The sequence below is a fragment of the Pseudonaja textilis genome, chromosome 1, assembly GCF_049901715.1.
Source record: "Pseudonaja textilis isolate UNSWEBS1 chromosome 1, rPseTex1.2, whole genome shotgun sequence".
Lineage (NCBI taxonomy): Eukaryota > Metazoa > Chordata > Lepidosauria > Squamata > Elapidae > Pseudonaja > Pseudonaja textilis.
The window spans coordinates 312470024-312491638 of NC_141990.1; the positions used below are offsets into that span (position 1 = coordinate 312470024).

At 41.1% G+C, this 21615-nt stretch overlaps 1 protein-coding gene and 1 long non-coding RNA gene across 6 annotated transcripts in view; both read left to right on the top strand.

Annotated features, from left to right (window-relative positions):
- LOC148128310 (uncharacterized) overlaps positions 1 to 18989 on the top strand; it is a 34375-nt gene extending 15386 nt beyond the window's left edge. Inside the window, exon 4 of the long non-coding RNA XR_015741245.1 lies at positions 18919 to 18989. This is a non-coding gene — a long non-coding RNA (uncharacterized LOC148128310). The remainder of the gene's footprint in view (positions 1 to 18918) is intronic.
- Positions 18990 to 19058: 69 nt separating this feature from the next.
- MIS18BP1 (MIS18 binding protein 1) overlaps positions 19059 to 21615 on the top strand; it is a 29480-nt gene continuing 26923 nt past the window's right edge. For 2 of the 5 annotated variants that reach the window (XM_026698395.2, XM_087922508.1), the window contains exon 1: positions 19107 to 19327. The gene's annotated coding sequence lies outside the window, so the exon portion shown is untranslated. Of the gene's footprint in view, positions 19394 to 21615 lie in introns of all 5 variants that reach the window. The other 3 variants (XM_087922506.1, XM_087922509.1, XM_087922507.1) reach the window with 3 other exon arrangements.

Here is a 21615-nt window from a genome sequence, read left to right on the forward strand (position 1 = left end):
CAATGAATCTTTTCCAGTTATTGCTAATACAGCTTGAGAAACAATTCCATTACAAGGTGTTCAAATTATTTGTCAAGACTCAGAATGAATTGGACTTCAAGCCAGGCAATTACAACGAAAACTTTTAAATATGAATCTGCATAGTGTTCATAGCTCAATTGGGACACCTGCTTTGCATGCAGGGATCCCAGATTCTAGTTGGGATGAGCTCATAGCCTTTTTAGTTTAAATGAAAATAAAAAAAATCGTTGAACTACCACCAGCTTGATAAACAATAAGGGACACTGGAATTGCCCTGGAGATTACAGATTTCCCACTCTGCCTTAAAATTAGACATATTTAGATATTTATATTTAGTATTATCCAAATCCAGGTGAAGCATTTAATCTGTGGCTAATTCCCACTTCTGGCCTGGAGACTGCAAGATAAATCTGTAATCGAAAACTCACTCTAGCACAAAGTATCAATATCAAGAAACATATAAAATAACTGTAATCTTTCAACATTTTTAGGGAAATTACATAGTGCCAGAAAAATTGATACCTGAGGAAATCATATTGATACTTTGCAATTAGGTCACTTTGAGATCACCTTTGCAAATGAAATGAAGTTGGATCAATATTTATTTTTTACTTCTTCAAAGCTGACAGCACAATGGCTTAGTGGTTAAAACAGGCAGCCCAGGTTCAATACCCAAGCACCAAGTAATAGGGTGAGCTGCCATCCTCCCATCCTGCCAACCTAGCAGTCTGAAAGCATGCAAATAGATAAATATGTCAGAGTATATTCATGAACTGAAATAGAGCTTAGTAACAAGTTCAGCCGATGAGAGCTGAATTGAGGGCTGAAACTTAAAGGGAGAATCTGGGCGGGGTTTACCTCTGTTATGTGCTCAGCTCTAAAGTGAAATTTGCTTGCTTGCCTGCTGAACTAAAGTGAAACTGATGTCTGTTTCTGGGCTCCTGAGTTGCTGTTCTGCTCTGAACTTGTAACATGTCTGCTTCTGTTTGAGTTTGGATGTTGGAGAAATCTACAACTGGTATTGTAAAATTTACTTTATATGTTTATAAAAAAGTTAAAAGAAGTCTCAGTCATCTGTGTTTACTTTTCTGGCACTGAATTTACACTGCAATATTCTGAACAAAATAGGTAACCACTTTGGTGGGAAGGTAACAGCACTCCATCATGCTATGCTGGCCACATGACTGTGGAAATGTCTTCTGGCAGCGGTGGCTCAATGGCTTTGAAACTGAGCATTACGCCATATAGTCGGCAACAACTAGTAAAGTCTGCAGAGAGTCCATTACCTTATTTTTTACTTCATCAAAGCCATTGATATTTGAATGAGTCCATGAAACTACAGAATCTGTAGCACCACAGAATGAGGGAAAGGAAGGCCTCTTTCATTTTCTAATATCAGGTCATCCAAAATGCTTGACTGCAGATTGCTATGAAATAATGGCAGACAGAAGACTCTCAGATAGGTGACAATACAGAGAAAGGGAAAACTTGTTGATGCTATTCTACTGAAATGAAAACTTTCTGCATTTAATTAAAGAGAGAGGGAAATTCAACTGCAAAAGTTGTGAAAGAAAATAAGAGAGGGTGAGAAGTACCAATAAAGGAGAATATTTGTAGCTCAGGGTTGCAGTGAGGAGGTCCTTGGTGCTCTCTGAGTTTGCTTGTTTTCTGGCTGACATTTCATTATGTCTAGCCTCTAGACCAGAGGTCTCCAAACTAGCCAACTTTAAGACTTATGGAATTCAACTCCCAGAATTCCTTAGCCAGCTGAAGAATTCTGGGAGTTGAAGTCCACAAGTCTTAAAATTGCCAAGTTTGGGGACCCCTGCTCTAGACAAACACTGATGATGTTACCTAGTTAGGGTAATGAAACATCTGCAAGAAAACTAGCAAGCTCAGAGAGCACCAAGGACCTCTTGAGGTGAGAAGTATTACACTATGATTGTCCAAGAGAGAAAAACGTAACCATGCTAGTTGCTTATAGAATTTTATACATTTCAGAGACAGATTACTTAATGCTGATCATACTGTTTGGACACAGTATCATACATCAGCATTTCAAATAAATAAAACACTTTACTGTAAAGATTGCCTTGATAACATTGTTCACACAACATCTTAAACCATTGGTGGGTTTACTGCAATACCGTGAACTATAAACTATCCAGTCCAGGGGTGGGATTCAAATTGGTTTACCACTGGTTTGGTGGGCGTGGCTTGGTAGTGTGCTTTGTGAATGCACACATGCTTTGCGCGTGTGCAGAGGTGTTCATACGGACCTTCTCCTGTACTCCTGCACTCTCCCCTTCAATAGCTGACGTGTGGCAATCTGCTGTGCTGCGCGATGCAGCCGAGCATCAAAAGCAGGAAATAAAGGTCAGTATGGAGCCGGGGTGGGCAGGTGGGCCCAGCAGCTGATTGTCAGAGCGAACTGGTTCGCCAGTTCTGCTGAACTGAGACGAACCGGTAGAATCCCACCCCTGACCCAGTCCCTTTCTAGCTTAATCCAGCATCTTGTGAGTGTAGAGAAATTACTGTGAGACATTTCTGGTTTAGTTTGTATTGCCACACACCTGGTCAATCTCTCTATCCAGATTAGAGCAAGCATACATGCTATTCAGTTCAAAATATAAGCTTGATGTTTGTTCTTAAATACTGGCAACTTCAGAATACTGTGATAAAGGGCAGACAAAAACAGGAATAGAGAAAAAGAGGTGAGTAAGAATTTAGATTATTCTTATTTCTCTAGATCTACCAATACATAGAAATTTTCTGAGCCACTGGAAACATTAGCAGGAAGTTTCAAATGACAGGTTGCTTTTGGTTATTCCAGCTTTAACTCTTCTATCTACAGAGTATTAGTTAGAATAAGGACTTCAAGCAGGATTCTACCTCTGTTCTGCACCATAAAACAGTATTTCTCAAACTTGGCAACTTGAAGAGGTGTGGACGTCAATTCCCAGAATTCCCCAGCCAGCATAGTGAGGATGAGATCCTCAGCCTTATCACTGAAAATGACCATTTCAGTTTCTTCCTTCACCTAAAATGATCTAAATTCCCACTTTTTTTATTAGCATTGTTAGTTTATTTGGTGGTATGATATCCTTTAAATTAGATTTGGATAATCAAGGAAAGCTTACTTTTAATTAGATAAAAATCCAGGAATGAAGTTCTGTCTCCTATCTATTATAAAACAATTCTGCTGCTTTTAAAAGGATTGTTCTTCTTGTTGGAGTAGAGTTTGGGTTAATTCCATCTTCAGTTACCATTGTTAAAAGACTGCTAATTAATGGCAGCTAGGATTATTCAAAATTTTCATTCCATTCATAGGGCAGTTTAGAAAAAATGTGCAAATGAGTTTATTTGCCATCAAAACCAAGCAAATGTTGTTTGAATGAACATGTCATTTTGTTCAGTTCCTTAGAGTTACTTTGTTGGTAAGAAACCATCAGTCCGTTACTTACCAAATTTTTTGATGCATAAGACAAACTTCCCCCCCTCCCCAAAAAAGTGGGTGGAAATGTCTGAGCATCTTATACAGTGAATGTTGCCAAAGCCCCACCCACCCACTGGCCCCCACCCTTCAGCCTCTGCCTCCCAATGGTTTGCCTCCTTGCAGCAAACCAAACAGCCTGGTCAGCTTCAGCACAGCCTGATTAGCACAAGCAGCTGATTGTTGGTTGGATCGGCCTCCTGAACAATCAGCTGTTTCAGGCTGCAGGGATCACCATCGCCTATAGATGCCTCCCTGTGCCCCATTTTCGGCCTCCCCATGCCCCATTTTTGGCCCATTCTGATCCCCACTGCCTGGAACAGGCTGAAAATGGAGCATGCGGAGGCTGAAAATGGGATGCGGAGGCCAAAAATGGGGTGTGCGGCGATGGCGATCCCTGCAGCCTGAAACAGCTGATCATCAGAGGCCGATCCAACTGACAATCAGCTCTTTGTTGGGGTCAAAATATGAAACATTTAAAAGTCATGATGGACACGGAAGAATCCTCAAGATCTTTTTAGTTCTAGAAACAGTCCTGTATCAAATATTAAAATGGTATATTTCAGTGCATATGATTCCTATTTTGGTTTGTGTCTTATCTTGTGCTTTCCATTATATGCTATCTTCTTTCGAGGTTAAAAACAAAACAAAACAGAAAACAAGAAAAAAGAAATAGAGTAAGATCCAATCTGGTTTGATAACCAGGCCAGAGGTTTATTCAACTGAGTTTCAGACTCATGCTGGAGCCCATCTCCAAAGAACTTCTCTCTGCTACAGGGGTGTCAAACTCATGTCATCACGGCGGCATCTTGTGACGCAACGGGACTTCCCCGCCTTCACTAAACCAGGTGGGGACGGGGCCAGAACGTGACACATCCAGCCCACAGGCCATGAGTTTGACACTTCTGCTCTACTGGATATGTGCTTTGTGCTATTCCATGAGTCGTATTTATGTAGTGTCTTCCTATTGTTTAATTGGTGTGTTGATGGCTGGTGATTGGCTGTTGTTTTCTTGTGCTACCAAGCCCTCAGCTCCTAAGTACCTGATAAGCTGGTGGTAAATCAGCGCTCCTGTTCACTGAGAAGGGGCCCATTTCCCAGGCTTCAATCATTTCCCTGGCTGTTTTTGTACCTGCATGGCTAACAATCTTAATAGCTGTGAAACTGAATGTATGTCCTTGTTCAGTGCAATGTGAGGCTACCAACAAGTTCGGGTTTCCTCATCTGACCACTCACTTGTGTTCTTACAACCTGGTGGTTAAACTTCCTCCCCATCTGTTCTACACAATCACAGGAGCAATCCATGCAACTTTATCCCAGGATACACATATTTTTGCCTTTATTCATGGAAAAAACAAAAGGAATTAAAGGCATGGGAAAAGAGAAAGCTAATAGAGTTAAATCTAATTTATACTGGTATCATTCACTAAATATCACCTTATCTTTCTAGGGAGAGAAAACCTTAGTTTAGCTTCTTCACTGTGTAATGTTTGTATTCCCCAAAAAGTAATATTTTCAGTCAGCAATAAGAAAACAGAATTTAGACTGAATTTCAGTGGAAATCAAGCGAAGTTGTGTTAAGCATTAAGTGCTAAGCATTTTTTTCACACAATATACAGGTTGACAATGCACAGTTGTTATTCTCACATAACAAAGTGTGTCTAAACATACTACGCTTGCCACAAGTAACATATTAAGTTCACCAGGGGTACAGACACAAATAAAACCTCTGCTCCATTACCTCTAAATGAGTCATGTACAAGGAAATCAAGATAATACACTTAGTCCTCATTTAATAACATTCATTTAGACACAGTTCGATATTATGATAGCACTAAAAGGATGATTTACAATTATGATCTATGTCTGGTCCTCGCACTTATGCCTGTCGTAGCATCCCTCCTGTCATGTGACCATGATTTAAATGCTTGGCAACCATTGTGCAGGTACAACAGTTGCAGCATCCTGTGGTTCCATGACTGCCATTTGTGACCTTCTCAGGCAGTTTCCAACAAGGAATCAATGGGAGAAGTCCACAAGAGGTCACAAGTCATGGTCACATGATGTCTCATTTAATGATTGTAGATGATTTACGGCAAAAAAGATTATGGCAAAAAAGGTCATAAAATCAGGGGTGATGCAGTGGTGGGATGGTGCCAATGTAACAACCGGTTCGCTAATCGTGCATGCACAGTTTTCGAAATTACTTACCTTCGAGATTACTTCAGGGAAGGAACACAGCTGAGGTGCAGCAATCTGCAATCAGCTGAGCAGATATAGGCAGGTGGGCAGACCTACATGATCATTGGAGAGAACTGGTTCAGAGCCAGCTGATCATTGGAGCTAGGGGTTCACCTGAACTGGTCCGAACTGGGAGAATCCCACTCCTGGTCACATGGTGCCCCATCTAATGACCACACTGCTTAACAATGAATAGTCTAGTCCCTAGTATGTTCATAAGTTGATACCTATAGTATGCAATTGGTATTCGTGTTGGGAAATTCTAGAATAGGAAAATTGTCAAAACCCAAGAGAGCCACCACGACAGCACAGGTCCTTACGCCTGACCATCAATGTTTTAGAAGGTGATGTAGGGAACAAAGTGCCCTATATGTACAAAAAGTGTAAAGACTAATTATATAAGGAAACAGCATATATTAAACTAATAGGAAATTGACACGTGTTATGCATGTTTATAACTAGCATAGCCATCGCAGTACTGCTATTGATTTTATTTATTTGAATTTATTAAGCATATTTCTATACATAGCAAACAGAAGACTCTCAGAGGCTTACACAGAAAAAGTACAATTCAAAACATCCCTGATAAAAAGATTAAACACAATAAACAATACTAGGTGCAATAATACTAGGAGATAGACCATACAACCAATTGCTGCTGAATAAAAATATTTTTATTTATTTATGTATTTATTATTTTATTTGGTTTGTCAATTGCTTATAAGATAATAGGTAAAAGTAAAAACATTGTTATGAATACATGGATACATATAAGAAAAATAAAAGAAACAATAGGACAAGGACTGTAGGCACGTTGGTGCGCTTATGCACGCCCCCTACAGACCTCTTAGGAAAGGGGTGAGGTCAATAGTAGACAGTCTAAGGTTAAAGTTTTTGGGGTTTGGGGAAGAAACCACAGGGTCAGGTAGAGTATTCCAGACATTGACCACTCTGTTGCTGAAGTCATATTTCCTGCAATCAAGTTTGGTGCGATTAACCTTGAGTTTGTATCTATTGTTTGCTCTTGTATTGTTATGGTTGAAGCTGAAGTATTCATTGACAGGTAGGACATTGCAATGTATGATTTTATATACTAGGTTTTCTAGGTCTAGAATTTCAAGTCTGGTGGCATAAGGTATTCTGCCATGAGTAGAGGAGTGGAGACCACTTCTTGTGAAATATTTTTGGACTTTCTCAACTGTGTTAATATCAGATACGTAGTGTGGGTTCCAGATTGATGAGCTGTATTCGAGTATTGGTCTAGCAAATGTTTTGTATACTCTAGTTATTAGTGTAATATTACCAGAGAAAAAGCTATGTAAGATTAGGTTAACAACTCTTAATGCCTTTTTGGCTATGTAGTTAGAGTGGGCTCTAGCACTTAGATCATTAGAGATGAGTACTCCAAGGTCCTTGACAGAGTTTGGATCATCAACAAGGTCTTGACTATTCAGCCTGTATTTTATTTTCTGGTTTGTTTGTTTTTTGCCAATATGTAAGACAGAGCATTTATTTGTTGAGATTTGAAGTTGCCATTTGTTTGACCATTCTGATACATAGTCGAGGTCTTTTTGAAGGGTAGCAGTATTGTCTGTGGTGTTGAATAGCTTTACATCATCAGCGAAGAGAATGCAGTTGCTCTTAATATGATCACAGAGGTCATTTATGTAGAGTATAAAGAGAGTTGGTCCTAGAACACTGCCTTGGGGGACACCACTGTTGACAGGTACAGAATTTGATAGGACGCTCCCAATTTTGACAATGTGTTGTCTGTTTGACAGGAATGCTTCTATCCAGTTATGCAGGTGTCCAGAGATACCATAAGATTTTAGTTTTAGGAGTAATTTGCCGTGTACCACTGAAACAAAGGCTTTACAGAAGTCTATCCAGATTGCGTCTATTGCTTTGCCCTGATCGAGTTGTGTAGTCCATATGTTTTTGCAGTGTAAGAGTTGCAGATTGCAGGATAGTTTTTTTCTGAAACCAAATTTTTTATTAGAGAGTAGGTTGTTTGTCTCTAAGTGGAGGATGATGGATTGGTTAATAATTGATTCCATGACTTTACAGGTGATGCAGCATAAAGAGATTGGTCTGTAATTTTCAATTAGGCTGGGGTCTCCCTTTTTGAAGATGGGGATGACCGTGGATTGTGACCATAGTTTTGGCAAGGAGCTGGTCCTGAAAGATTTTTTCAAAGATTATACTTAGAGTTTCGGCGATGGCCGTGGATAGCTTTTTTAAGAAGTAGGCACATATTCCGTCTGGTCCAATAGATAGAGATGGTTTTAGATTGCATAGTGCTTTTTCAACATTGTCTACTGTAAAATCGATATGTATTAGATCATTGTAGTTTTCTGTGGTTTGACTAGGAAATACTGGGCATGATCCATTGCTGTTTACGAATACTGAGCCAAAGAATGTGTTAAAGAGGTTGGCTTTAATAGTGTTGTCATTGCAATCTTTACTATTAGGTCCTTTCAGGGGTGGGATGGGCCTTGAGTCTTTTATTTTGTTGTTTACAAAATTGTAGAAAGTGCAGGTGGAATTGGTTTTCCTCTTGTTTTATGTGATAATTGATGCATTCAGTCTTTATCTGGTGGCATAAATTTTTGTATCGGCTTTTGAAGTTGGCAACGTGACCAGATTTGTTTTTCCACCAAAGAGATCTCTTTTTGGATTGAAGCTTCCTTATTGTTATAGGTAATCTGTTTTTTTTTTTTTTTTTTGGTTTTTAGAGTTGTTATTGGTACATATAGTTTGATGACTCTTTTGACTTCAAGTAAAAATATGTTGTAATGGCCTTCCAACAGTATTGCATCCAGTGAATAGAAATTGACAATCAAGGGATGAGAGATCGTTGTCTATAAGATCATAGTTGCCTTTTTTGAAGTTATAATTGGGGATCACATTGTTGTGTTGATTTTTGTATGGACGTATGTTGAGACAAAAGTCAATCATGCTGTGGTCACTGTTGGAAAAGGGTTCTTTAATTTGTATTCCGTAAATTAAATTCAAACTATTGCAGAAGATGAGATCGAGGCAGTTGTAAAGCCTAGTATTGTTGGTTACTAGTTGTTCCAGTCCCGGGTTTGTTACAGCATTGTAGAAGGTTGCATGTATGGGTTCAGTTTTACATTCGTTTAGGGTCCAATTAATGTGAGGTAGATTGAAGTCACCAAGAAAGATAAAAGTGTGTGGGCAGGATGTTGCCCATGTTAGTGGTGAATTTAGCTTGTTTACATGTTCGATGTCATAATCAGGTGCTCTGTAACATAGTAAGAATCAAAATGTGATATTTAAGGACAGTTCACAGACAATGGTCTCAGGAAGAGCAAGCCTCTTGGGTAACTTGGATGTTTTTTAGATGTAAGGATTTTTTTATAGAAGATAGCAACACCACCTCCTCTACAGATTTCACGATCGGATCGGTAAACATGATAGTCTCTTACTGTGGTAATGGAGTCAGGGAGAGATGCATTGAGCCATGTTTCACAGACAAATATGATGTCGAATTTAGCCATATTTAATAAGAGGAAAAATGCAGGTAGTTTATTCACAAGACTTCTTGCACTGAGTAGCTTGCATTTAAGGTCAGTTGTAGTTAGAATTGAGGTAGTTAGGGGCATGCGTGCCTAGTTTTGAGTGATGGTGGGTTGGATGAGGTAGGGTTGGATGTGAAGTTGTGGGTTGTGTGACTTACTTTTGATACAATCAGTGTGGTAGTCAATGCAGAGATCCTTCTCTCCATTGTCTAGACATCTTTTGAGTTCCTTGCGGAGTTCACAGGACCGGATTCTTTGTAGTATGGATAAGTCTGGTCTTGAGCAAAGTTTTTTTGTGGTTGGGATTGGTTTTTGCAATGGCCTTTATTGTATGAATGAATATGCATTTGCTGGACTCAATTTTGCAAAGAACTCTACAAAATTTTGGGGCCACTGAGCCATCATTGTATTTGGACTCAGGGCCATCTCTGGTTACTTCAATGATATCTTCAGGAGAGATGTTTGTTGTGTTTGAGTTGCTTATGATATTACAAACTTTGGTGATGTCATCTGATTCGCTGGTGTCTTCAAGACCAAATAAGATGGCATTTGGACGTTTCTGATCACATTCAATGGTTGGCTCATTGAGCACAGAACTGTTATACCACAACCCTGGGCTCCCACAAAATGCTGAATTACCCATGTTTACCTTTTTAGTCTAGTGTCACCTGTTGTGTAAACCCATCTTTTAATGTTATGAAAATTCTGTAATTCCCTGACAATGTCTTCCTGATCCTCAAAGTTTGAATAGGAAAAGAATCCAACTAGAAAAGGAGAAGATCTCCATCTAGTGGTAGAGACACAAAATACCTCCCATTAGCTTGTTGCAAATAAAAATACTTTTTTATGGCACATTATATTATGCACTCAATTCTTTGATTTAATGCTCTTTTGAGATCCATACCCTTTTTCTTTCTTTCTTTCTTGTTTGCAATTATACAGAAATAACATGCACCTAGCAGATTGGAATAAGGGACAGTTCCTTATTATACAGCCATTCCTTTGGGCTCTTGAGAAAGATATGTGGCAAATGTGTGGAGGAGGGAAAGGAAAAGGGCTCAAGTAAAGCAACTAAGTAGGGAGGAACAGGTATCATGTCAATAGGCAGAGCTTCCCTAGCATAATTTTCCCTTTTTTCGCAGTAGCAATAACACTTAGACTTACATACTGCTTCACAGTGCTTTACGGCCCTTTTTAAGCGGTTTATAGAGTAAGCCTATTGCCCCCAACAATCTGGCTCCACATTTTACTGACCTCAGTAGGATGGAAGGCTGAGTCAACTTTGAGCAGTTCAGGATCAAAGGAATCAAACTCCCGGAAGTGTGAGCAGAGTTTATCCTGCAATAGTGCATTCTAACCACTGCACCATCATGACTCTTATAGCAACAGCACCTAGACTTACTGCATATACCACTTCATAGTGCTTTACAGCACTCTCTAAGTGATTTATAAATATCAGCATAGTGCCCCCAACAATCTGGGTCCTCATTTTATCAACTTGGAAGGCTGAGTCAACCTTGAGCCAATGAGGTTTGAAATTACTGGGAGTGAGCTGAATTAGCCTGCAATACTGCATTCTAACCTCTTTGTGTTCAAGATAGGCTGGATAGGTCTTTGCAGCGTCCTCACATATTGCATTATGGTGTGGTATGCTGGCTTGACAGCCACGGATAGAAAGACATTACAGAAGCTGGTGAGCACAGCACAAAACATCGTGAGCTGTTCCCTGATACTACTAGATGACCTCGCTAGGGCTCGCTGCCTTAGAAGATTGAGGAAAATTCTCAGGGACGACTCACATCCCGGTCAGCACTTCTTCACTCTCCTACCATCGGGTAGGAGATGGAAAAGCATAGCCAGCCACACCCACAGGCTGAAGAACAGTTTCTACTCGTGGGCTGTCAGACGTCTGAATGGAAAATAACTTCATGTCAACATAGTATGATAGACTTGCAGGGCTGGCACGTTGTGCAATAAGGTCACATAGTGTAATAAGATTGGGACTGGGTTAGGGACTTCTCTCCTCATTGTGAGTTGTGTTGCGGGGGGTGCTCGAAGGGAGGCTCAGCCAATCTCATTGAACACATGTTGTACTCTGACAAAAAAAGGTAATAACAGCAAAGTTTCAGAAGTGGATTGCCATTGTCTCTGAGATTAAATTTAGCCCAAAATCATCCAGCTAGCTTTGTGCCTAAGGCACAAGAACTCACAGTTTCCCAGTTTCTACCTTGGTACTTTAGCCATTATACCAAACTGATTCTCTTCTAGCATTTAGGAGGTAATTTTTTTTGAATGTTTCTTTATTATTTTAACTAAGTTTTAAAGCAGTTGAAATAAACTCATGAAGAAAGAGAATAATTTTACCAGGGGCTACCATCCATGTTACTTTAATGAAACTTATACCTTCTGACATCTATTGTCAGCAAATTCCTTAAGTTAATGCTGTACTTTCTCTAAGGAAATAGCCATACAAGTATCCAGGGCAGCACAAAGTGATGCCTACAATATATTCCAAAATGTCTGTCACTGAAAAAGAGAGTGAGCTCTGATTTTTTGGTAAATTGGGCTTATTATTTGTGATGTGAACCAATCACATGCAAACTGTGATTGCACTGATAAGGACTCTTGCTTGAAATCTCAGAGATAAGATCAAAGCAAAGAACTTTGTAAAGTTCTGATTATTAAAAAATTTAAATCTATTAACATTGATTTAATTTTAAAATGTCTGAATACTGGTGCCTTGCTCTGTGCGCTCATGGGGGGGGGCGTATTCTTAAGAGGGATGAGTGAAGAACATTAGGAGTGCATGCCAAGGCTACATATATTCACAGCAGAATCACCTAAGATGTGAAGATCATTCCAAGTATCCAGATAAAACAAGCAGTCATCTATATTGGGCAGCAGAGATGGAGAAAGATGATGGGGACAGATGATCACTTAATGCAGGGGTGTGAAATTCAAGGCCCAGGGACCGGATCTGGCCTGCAGAGTGCTTAGATCTGGCCCATAGGGCTGCCCTGGAAACAGTGAAGGAACGGCCCGCGCAGGGTTGCCAGATCGCAGTTTGGCTCTGCGGCCAAACTCAAGTCAAAATACGGCCAAATTCGGCCAAATTATTTTTTGCTCATGGTGACGCGCATGTGCGAGGGAAGGAGAGCGCCAGAGGACGCGCTTGTCCTCCTTTTGCTCATGGTGACACGCATGCGTGAGGGAAGGAGAGCTCGGGATGGGTGGGGAAGCCGAGGGGTGTGACGTTGGAACGAGCCGGAATGGGAATGGGTGTGGTATTGATGGAGGAGGAGCTGCCCCTGCTCGGGTCACAGGTGGGAAGGGGGCGTGGCCAGGCACCATGGTCCCGAAGGGGTGTGTGACGGGAGTTGAGAGGAAGCAGGCATGTCGGAGAACTGAGAGGACACGCTTGTCCTCCTTTTGCTCATGGTGACATGCATGCGCGAGGGAAGGAGAGCAGCTGGGTTGCCATCTGGCCGATTTCACGGCCAAGCAACTTTCGTACGGTCAAATTTCCGACCAAATAAATTTGGCCGGAGACATCATTTTTTCACGGCCAAGCAGATAGAAATACGGCCAGATTTCTCGAATTTGGCTGGAAAAACGGCCAGATGGCAACCCTGGGCCTGCGGTGCAGTGGTAGGATTCAATTTTTTTTACTACCGGTTCTGTGGGCGTGGCTGGTAGGCGTGGCAGGGGAAGGATACTGTAAAATCTCCAGTCAAAGGTGGTATTTACCAGTTCTCCAAACTACTCAAAATTTCCGCTACCAGTTCTCCAGAACTGGTCAGAACCTGCTAAATACCACCCCTGCCCTGGTGCCTTTGCCACTGAAAATGAAGCTCAGGAGCACCACACGTGGCCCTCCCAGGCTCCTTTTTTGGCTGTGATGGCCTCCTGCAGCCCTCTGCCAGAAAAAAATGGAACTCAGGGAGGCCATATTTTCACTGGCAGAAGGCTGCAGGAGGTCATTGTGGCCGAAAATGGAGCCCAGGAGCCCATTTTCACTGTCAGAGCCATTGGGCCACCACAGGTGCCTCTGACATGAGTGACCTCAAGCTGGCCATATCCACCATGACCATGCCCACCCTGCCCCCCGGAGGTCAAACACAAACCTGATGCAGCCTTCAATGAAATCGAGTTTGACACCCCCGACTTAATGACAAGGCATTCATACTGTGTGGAAGAAGGTAATGACAAGTCACTTCTCTATTTTTACAAAGAAAATGTGTCAGTAGAAAATATGATTGATTATATACACCATTAACTGGTGGTCCCCTGAGTTATGATGGCACCCAATGTGTTACTGAAGAAGAACTGAGGGTCTGTGAGAGTTCTAATAAAAGGAGAATATTTGTAGCTCCAGGTTGAAATGAGAAGTTTTTAAGACTCTTTGAGCCTGATTATTTTCTTGCAGAATACCCAACTTTTTGGAATAGAATGCAGTAAGTAAACCAGAAGTATATGTTTTGTATACTCTCCTTAATTTCACATAACTAAATAATGCTTAGGATCATACAATGCAGGTTAGAGCCCTACATGAAAACAGAGATGCCAGATGTACAAGCGGGCTTCAGAAAAGGCTGAGGAATGTGAGGCATTATCCTTGATGGACACTCAATAACCGAGAAAGCCAAAAGAATACTTTCTGTTGTGTTGATCATATCAAGCTGCAGAATATGCTCAGAAAAATAGGAATCCCAGAACATCTCATTGTCCTCATGAGAAACTGATATACAGGTCAAGAAGCATGGTGAAACAGAGAGGTTCCAGGTTGTCCAAGCAGTGCAATAAGGCAACGGATGCGGTGCTGCTAGACAATAGCTTTCTTTTCCAGCGAAGTGATCAGTGTAAGATAAAAGTAGATGGCATGCAAAGCAATGGGACAGTTCCAGAGACCTGTATGAAACCTGAGTGCTTTTGATTATTGTTTAAACAGCTCTGTTTGGTTCCAAAGGTGTTTTTTCAAAAGGCCACTGGGTTTTCTTTTTGTTGGAAGATGTTTCACTTCTTGGATAAGAAGTGAAACATCTTCAAGCAAAAACAAAGAAAATCCAGCTGTCTCTTGAAAAAGCACTTTTGGGACAACCATGACTTGAATGTCTGAGAATCTCCACACTCAACTCCATTTGGAAATAGTCAATGCCATTTTCATTGCACACAATCAATCAATAATTAGCTGACAAAGATAAAATATAAAAGAAGAGTTCTCAGGGTGGATAATTTGGAAAAGTCTTATTTTGCAGTCGTTTTCCCAATATGGTGCTCTGGACTACAAGGAGAGATTCAACCTGGAAATAAGGAGAAATTTTCTGATTGTGAGAGCAATCAACCAATGGAACAGCTTGCCCTCGGAATTTGTGGGAGCTTCATCAATGGAAGCTTTCAAGAAGAGACTGGGCTGCAATCTGTCAGAAATGGCATAGGATCTCCTGCTTGGGTGGGGGTTGGACTAGATGACCTACAAGGTCCCTTCCAACTCTGTTAATCTGTTAAATATCTAAAGGCAGCAAGTTAACAAGAGCCCATGCCATTTCTGAATCTAAATGTCTTTGAGAGTGAAAGTTCGTTCTCCAAGCTTGAGGGTTGGTTCCAAACATTTCATTACCAGGCTAGGTAAAATGTTACTTACACTGGTAACCCACAAGTTTGCAGAATGAACCTTCACTCTCATCCTACACCCAAGCTACAGATATTGTCCACTATTTCTAAAAGTCTTTGCCCAGCACTGTGATTTGAGCATTACTACTTAAATGTTTTACTCCAATAGAATAGGGATTCAAATGGAGAAAATACTGTACATTTAACAAACATGTTTGTATATTCTACTAAAGTGAATTTAAATGAACAGACTGTGATTAGTCTGTCATAAGAGCTAGAGGCATGGCTGACATTCCCTACAGTATAATTTAATCTTGTTCTCGGCGACTAATTATATGAACAAACATATCTTCCATTAACTCTGCCTGATAAACTGCTTTGGGTGGATACCATCTGTAAGACAGGAGGCAAAATCCTGCTTATTTTTTCTCTTTTGCAAAGGAAAACTATTTATGTATGCATACTGTATATGTATAAGTATGTGGCACAGTGTCTTTTTGATAGTCCGTTATTCTATTTATCCCACCCAAAGTCCAAGGGGAAAAATAGAACAATGGTAAAACTGTAATAGAGCCAGAAAAATTATCTGTGCAATTGCAATAGTTAAACCACAATTTTTAGATGCATTCAGGAACTAACCATTTATGAAGGTTAAAATAATATGACTTAAACTCAGTTACAGCTAATGACCGGAAAATAAGTATAACTGGTTCCTTTCATTGACCAAGCAATAAGGCCAAGGCTGTACTGCAGAGGGTGACATATTTTGAACTTGGCTGATCAAAAGCCTGGAACATGTTGTTTTTACCAGTCCATTAATGTTTAGGACTTCGACAATAAACTTGTCTAATTAGGCTTAAAACAAAGCTATCCAAGCATATACATAGATGTCTCCAGTTCACAAAGGGGTTAGAAAATTTTACATAGCTGAGCACAATTGCTTAAGAAATCCCACATCTGAATGCCAGTTTTAACCTCTGTGTGAACCTATACTTTCACATCTCTGTTCAAGTATGCTTTTTGCAGTTTCACTGTATCTGATATGCCCTATTTTCCACGAAGGAAGGCAGCCTTGAATTTAAGATAACCTTCACTGCAAATAAGGAAGATCAAATTAAAAATGTATGTATGTATATATGTACAGTATTTGTATATATGTTATCTATATGTATGTGTATATCTATATAGCTCCATATATCTATAGCATATGTATGTATGTATGTATGTATGTATGTGTATACACACACACTGATATCTGTAATGGTAGCTTAATATTGATGATGTCAGTAGAGGCTGACGAAAGCTTAATAAGTACAGTAAATATAATTTTACGTTCCGGAGATCACCGGACATCTGTTTCTTCTTATAAATATATATTAAAAAATTAGTCCTGAAGATTTTACATCCCAATACATGTGGACAAAGAACTGATTTATACATGTTTGTGCATAGATTCATGTTTATATATGCAATAGTCAGAGACCACAATAAAAAAAAAAGCAGGATAAAATACAGGAACCAGAATTTGGAACAGTAATTCTGTTGCTAAGAGCTGCAGTAGCTAAGTGAAAAATCATGCGATTAGGCTGAACTTGTCATTTCTGCTTCTGTCATTAAGCAAATCACTGTGGTCATTAAGTGAGACATCACAGGATCATGGTTTGTGATTTGATTTCTGACTTCTCCATTAATTTTGCTTGCTGGCTGCGAAGTTCACAATTGGTGATCGTGTGACTGCAGAAAACTGTGGTAGTCATAAATGCGGACCAGTTGCGAAGACCCTGAATGGTAATCACATGATTGTGGAATACTGCAAAAGTGGTAAATGCAAGAATTGGTCACAAATGCGTTCTTTTTTCCCCCACCTGTTGTAATTTTGAATGGTTGCTAAATAAGGCAGTTGGTAAGCAAGGACTATCTGTAAATAAATAAATAAATGATTGCGCATACACAAATTTATTTGGGATGGTATAAGACTCCTGCTTTGAGCAGAGGGTTGGACTAGAAGACCTTCAAAGTCCTTTCAAGCCCTATGATTCTATGAACTCACACAATCAGGCAAACATAAAAAAGAGAAAGACTATGGGCATCTCATTCAGCAATCATAAACAGTATATATTTACTCTGTAATAGGTCTCATTGACTTCATTAACTCTTACTCCCCAGTAAGCACATTAAGGAATTTGAGTCCTGATCTCTGTGTATACTACCTGCATTCTCCAATCTTTTCCCTCCCTGTGTACTGGGGAAATTGTTTTTGTCCATTTGAAGTCTTCATTGATTTGAGAATCTTGATTTTATCCCCCAAGTTCTTATTTGCATGGACAGCTACCATAGGTACCAGCCAGAGGTGGTATTCAGCAAGTTCTGACCACTTCTGGAGAACCAGTAGCAGAAATTTTGAGTAGTTTGGAGAACCGGCAAATCCCACCTCTGACTGGCCCTGCCCCCATCTATTGGCTTGGAATCGGACAGATTTTACTTCCAACACGATCCCAGGACATTGCAACCATCATAAATATGAATCAGTTGCCAAGGATCTGAATATTGATCACATGACCATCGATATAGAGGTGGTATTCAGCAGGTTCTGATTAATTCTGGAGAACCAGTAGTGGAAATTTTGAGTAATTCAGAGGAGTGGCAAATACCACCTCTGACTGGCCCCGCCCCCATCTATTCTCTGCCTCCCGAGTCCCAGCTGATCAGTTGGGTCTTCTTTTGTTGCCCTGCATAGGAGAACGGAACTGGAATGCAGGTTAGTGGGGTGGAGAGAGAATAGGATTTTGCAGTAACCTTCCCCTGCCATACCCACCAAGTCAGCTATGCCCACCAAGTCACGCCCACAGAACCGGTAGTGATTTTTTTTGAATCTGACCATGGAGATGCTGCAATGGTTGTGTGAAAAATAGTCCTTCCCCTGCCATACCCACCAAGTCAGCTATGCCCACCAAGTCACGCCCACAGAACCGGTAGTGATTTTTTTTGAATCTGACCATGGAGATGCTGCAATGGTTGTGTGAAAAATAGTCATAAGTCTAAATGAACTGTTATAAGTGGAGAATTATCTATAAGCTTAATGAGAAGCATGAGCCAAGCAGATTGAAGAAATAACAAAGATCCCAGATAGAAAGCAGATACAAGTTTCTTAGGACACACTTCCTGAAGTTAAAAATTTAGAAGTCCAGGAAATAGGGGCAGTATCACACTGGATATTAGCAGCCCTAGGAACTCTGCAAATAATGTATCTATAGGTATTACTGAAATATTATAAGAATGTTTATACACAGATACAATGACCCATAGGGGAGGATATTGGTAGCTCAGGTTGAAACAAGAGGTCCTTGGTGCTTTCTGGGCTTGGTTGTTTTCTTGCAGACGTTTCATTACTCAAATGATATTACCTAGTTTGGGTAATAGCAATACTATTTAGACTTATCTCAAAGGTGCTTTTTTGATGAATGAGCTGAAGAAGCTTCTTGGATGAGAGGCAAAACATCTTTAAAGAAAAACCAGAAAATCCAGTTACCTCTTGAAAAAAAGCACCTTTGAGACAACCATGACCTGGATGATTGAGAATCTCCATAGACATTTAGATTTATATACCACTTCACAGTGCTTTACAGCCCTCTCTAAGCCGTTTAGAGTCAGCATATTGCCCCCCAACAATCTGGGTCCTCAATGAAATAAAACGATTGCAACAAAACAACCAAGTTCAGAGAGCTTCCAAGGACCCTTCACAGATACAATTATTTCGTTGCAATATTGAGAATATGATCTTTTCATCAAAGGTTAATCGCGCGGCTCAATCGCAAATGAAATAAATAGTAAACTAACGAAGAACTAACAAATTATACATAGGTTTCAGCTAACTGGATATAATACTGGTGAAAATAATGTTATAACAGAAAATATAACACTGGTCCGGATTACAGCTCGCTGTTACTCCGACAGCTGCTCATTCGATCCTTACGACAAGGCACTGTCTTCTTCTTCTTCTTTTTTCTAAAGGTTCGTTGTTGACGTCATCCTAAAGGGACCACCCTTCGCCTGACAGTCTTTGCCAGCCTCCAAAATGTCCCACCAAGCCACGAGCAGCGGCGGCGACTCTTGATGACGTCCTCCAGCCTTCCGCGCTCGTCGGCCAATCAGCGGCAGGGAGAGCGGCGCGCAAGGAATTCGAACCGCGTGGCGGTTGATTTCCGCGCTTCTGCGAACGGACGGCCGAACGGACGGAGGGAGGGACGGGCGGAGGGAGAAAAGGTAGGGGGGAGAAAAGGTAGGGGGGAGAAATGGCTACCCGGTGAGTGGGAGAAGATTTTGCTTGCATTCCAACGAAAGCCCTTTTTTCTTTCCCGCCCCCCGAGCTCCGGATGACAACGCTACTATTTCCCTTAGGGTGTTGACGGGAAATCCTCCGGTGGGTTCTTTTTAAAAATTGTTACTTCACCCTATTTTTGAATTCCTCCGTTTGGGGCTGGTTAAGGTAAGGAGTCGAAACCTCCACAGGGCACCAGGTTGGGGAAGGTTGCCCCGGGGGACTTTAAAGTAGGACCCTCTTCTTGCCAGGACTTGTCTCGGTTTGATTTGGGAGCACTTCCATCTGTCACGTGGAGATCAGGCTGCCCAGCTACATGACAGGGATATTCATCATCATCATCATCCCTTTTAGCCATTATTCACCCACTGCAGGATGAAGGCCTCTTCCTCATGCTTCCAACCCATACGGGGTCCTGGGCTTTTCTTTGCCAGTTGGGCCCGCGATACTTGATGATGTCGTGAATCCATCTTCTTTTTGGTTTTTCATGGACGTTTCTGTTGAGACTAGAACAGAGGTCTCCAAACTTGGCAACTTTAAGCCTTCTGGACTTCAACTCCCAGAATACTCCAGCAAGCATAGCTGGCTGAGGAATTCTGGGAGTTGAAGTCCAGAAAGCTTAAACTTTATTTTTTATTTTATTTATTTTTGTCAATTGCTTACAAGATAATAGATATAAGTAACAACATAGTTATGAATACATGGATACATATAAGAGAAAAAAAAAAGAAACAATAGGACAGGGAGGGTAGGCACAGCCCCTACAGGCCTCTTAGGAAAGGGGTGAAGTCAATAGTAGACAGTCTAAGGTTAAAAGTTTTTGGGGTTTGGGGGAGAAACCACAGAGTCAGGTTGCCAAGTTTGGAGACCCCTGCTTTAGAAAGAGTGCAGAGAAGAGCAAGAAAGGTGATTAGGGGACTGGAGGCTAAAACATACGAAGACCAGTTGCAGGTCTAGTGAAGAGAAGGACCAGGGGTGACATGATAGCAGTGTTCTAATATCTGAGGGGCTGGCACAGAGAGGAAGGGGTCAAGCTATTTTCTAAAGCAGTGGTTGCCAACCGGTGGGCTGGGGATCACTGGCGGTCTGCGAGAAAATTTTAGTGGTCCACGGAGAAATGTCCCCCCAAAGCAGTCCCCCCAAAGCAATTAATCCAGGCTGTGGGGGAACACAAGGCTGCACCACCCACATGGCCCGCCCTTCACCTGAATGCAAACATTGCTTGAGTAAAACCATGCGAGCTGGAACTGGAAGGTAAGACCAATGGCGGGAGAAGGAAATCCACCCTGGGGTGGCTTGCTTACATTGGTGGGAAAGTCGGTCCCATATTCCAGAGCTGCAGTAGTCACAGGACTGGCCCTTTGGTCATCTCGGAGCAGTTCCTCCAGTCCATGGAAGACTGGTGCACCCAGGTGGAGGAACAGCTGCTCCAGGATGACCAAAGGGCCAGTCTTGTGACTACTGCAGCTCTGGAATATGGGACTGACTTTCCCACCAATGTCAGCAAGCCACTGTCAGTCAAAATTCATCATAGTGGTCTGCGGGATTTAAAATTATGAGTTTGATGGTCCCTGAGGTTCGAAAGGCCAGACAAGGAATAATGGATGGAAACTGAACAAGGAGAGATTCAACCTGGAAATAAGGAGAAATTTCCTGACAGAAAATGAACCAATGGAACAGCTTGCCTTTGGAAGTTGTGGGAGCTTCATTACTGGAAGCTTTCAAGAAGAGCCTGGACTACCATCTGTCAGAAATGGTGTAGGGTCTTCTCCTTGGATGGGACTAGATGACCTATAAAGCCTCTCCCAACTCTTATTCTGTTCTGATGCTAAGTGGGATCCTTTCTATGACTGCCTTGATCCACCTGTTATCAGTTCTTTTTGCTATGGAACCAGCCCATTTCCATTCTTTTACTCTTGATGGCATTGTATATTTTTGTTTGTTCTGTAATCCATGTGCGGGTCTTTCTGTCTTGTCTTGTGATGCTGAGCCTGTATCTTTCCATGACTCTTTGTGCCACTTGTAGCTTTTGTAATTGATTGTGAGGTTAGTGTCCATAGTTTCACCAGCATATCTTAAGAACAGTTAGCATACCCTGATCGAAAACTTTTCAGGCATAAGAGGAGGTTGCTCTTGAAAATTATGCTTTTAGGGGCAGGAATATTGTAATCCATCAGTTTCTCTAGAGAGCATTTATTTTGGGAAGGTAGTTACAAAGTACTGTACTTGCAACTTGATGTCGGATGCAAATGTTTAAGTTTGGAGTTTTGTGTCATAATGCGTTTATCTTCTTGTTCCTGCTCAATTTCTGGTCACCAGTGTCTTTGCCAGTTCCAGCCATAGACGGGTAGTCCTTGACTTACAATTGAGCCCAAGATTTCTGTTGAAAG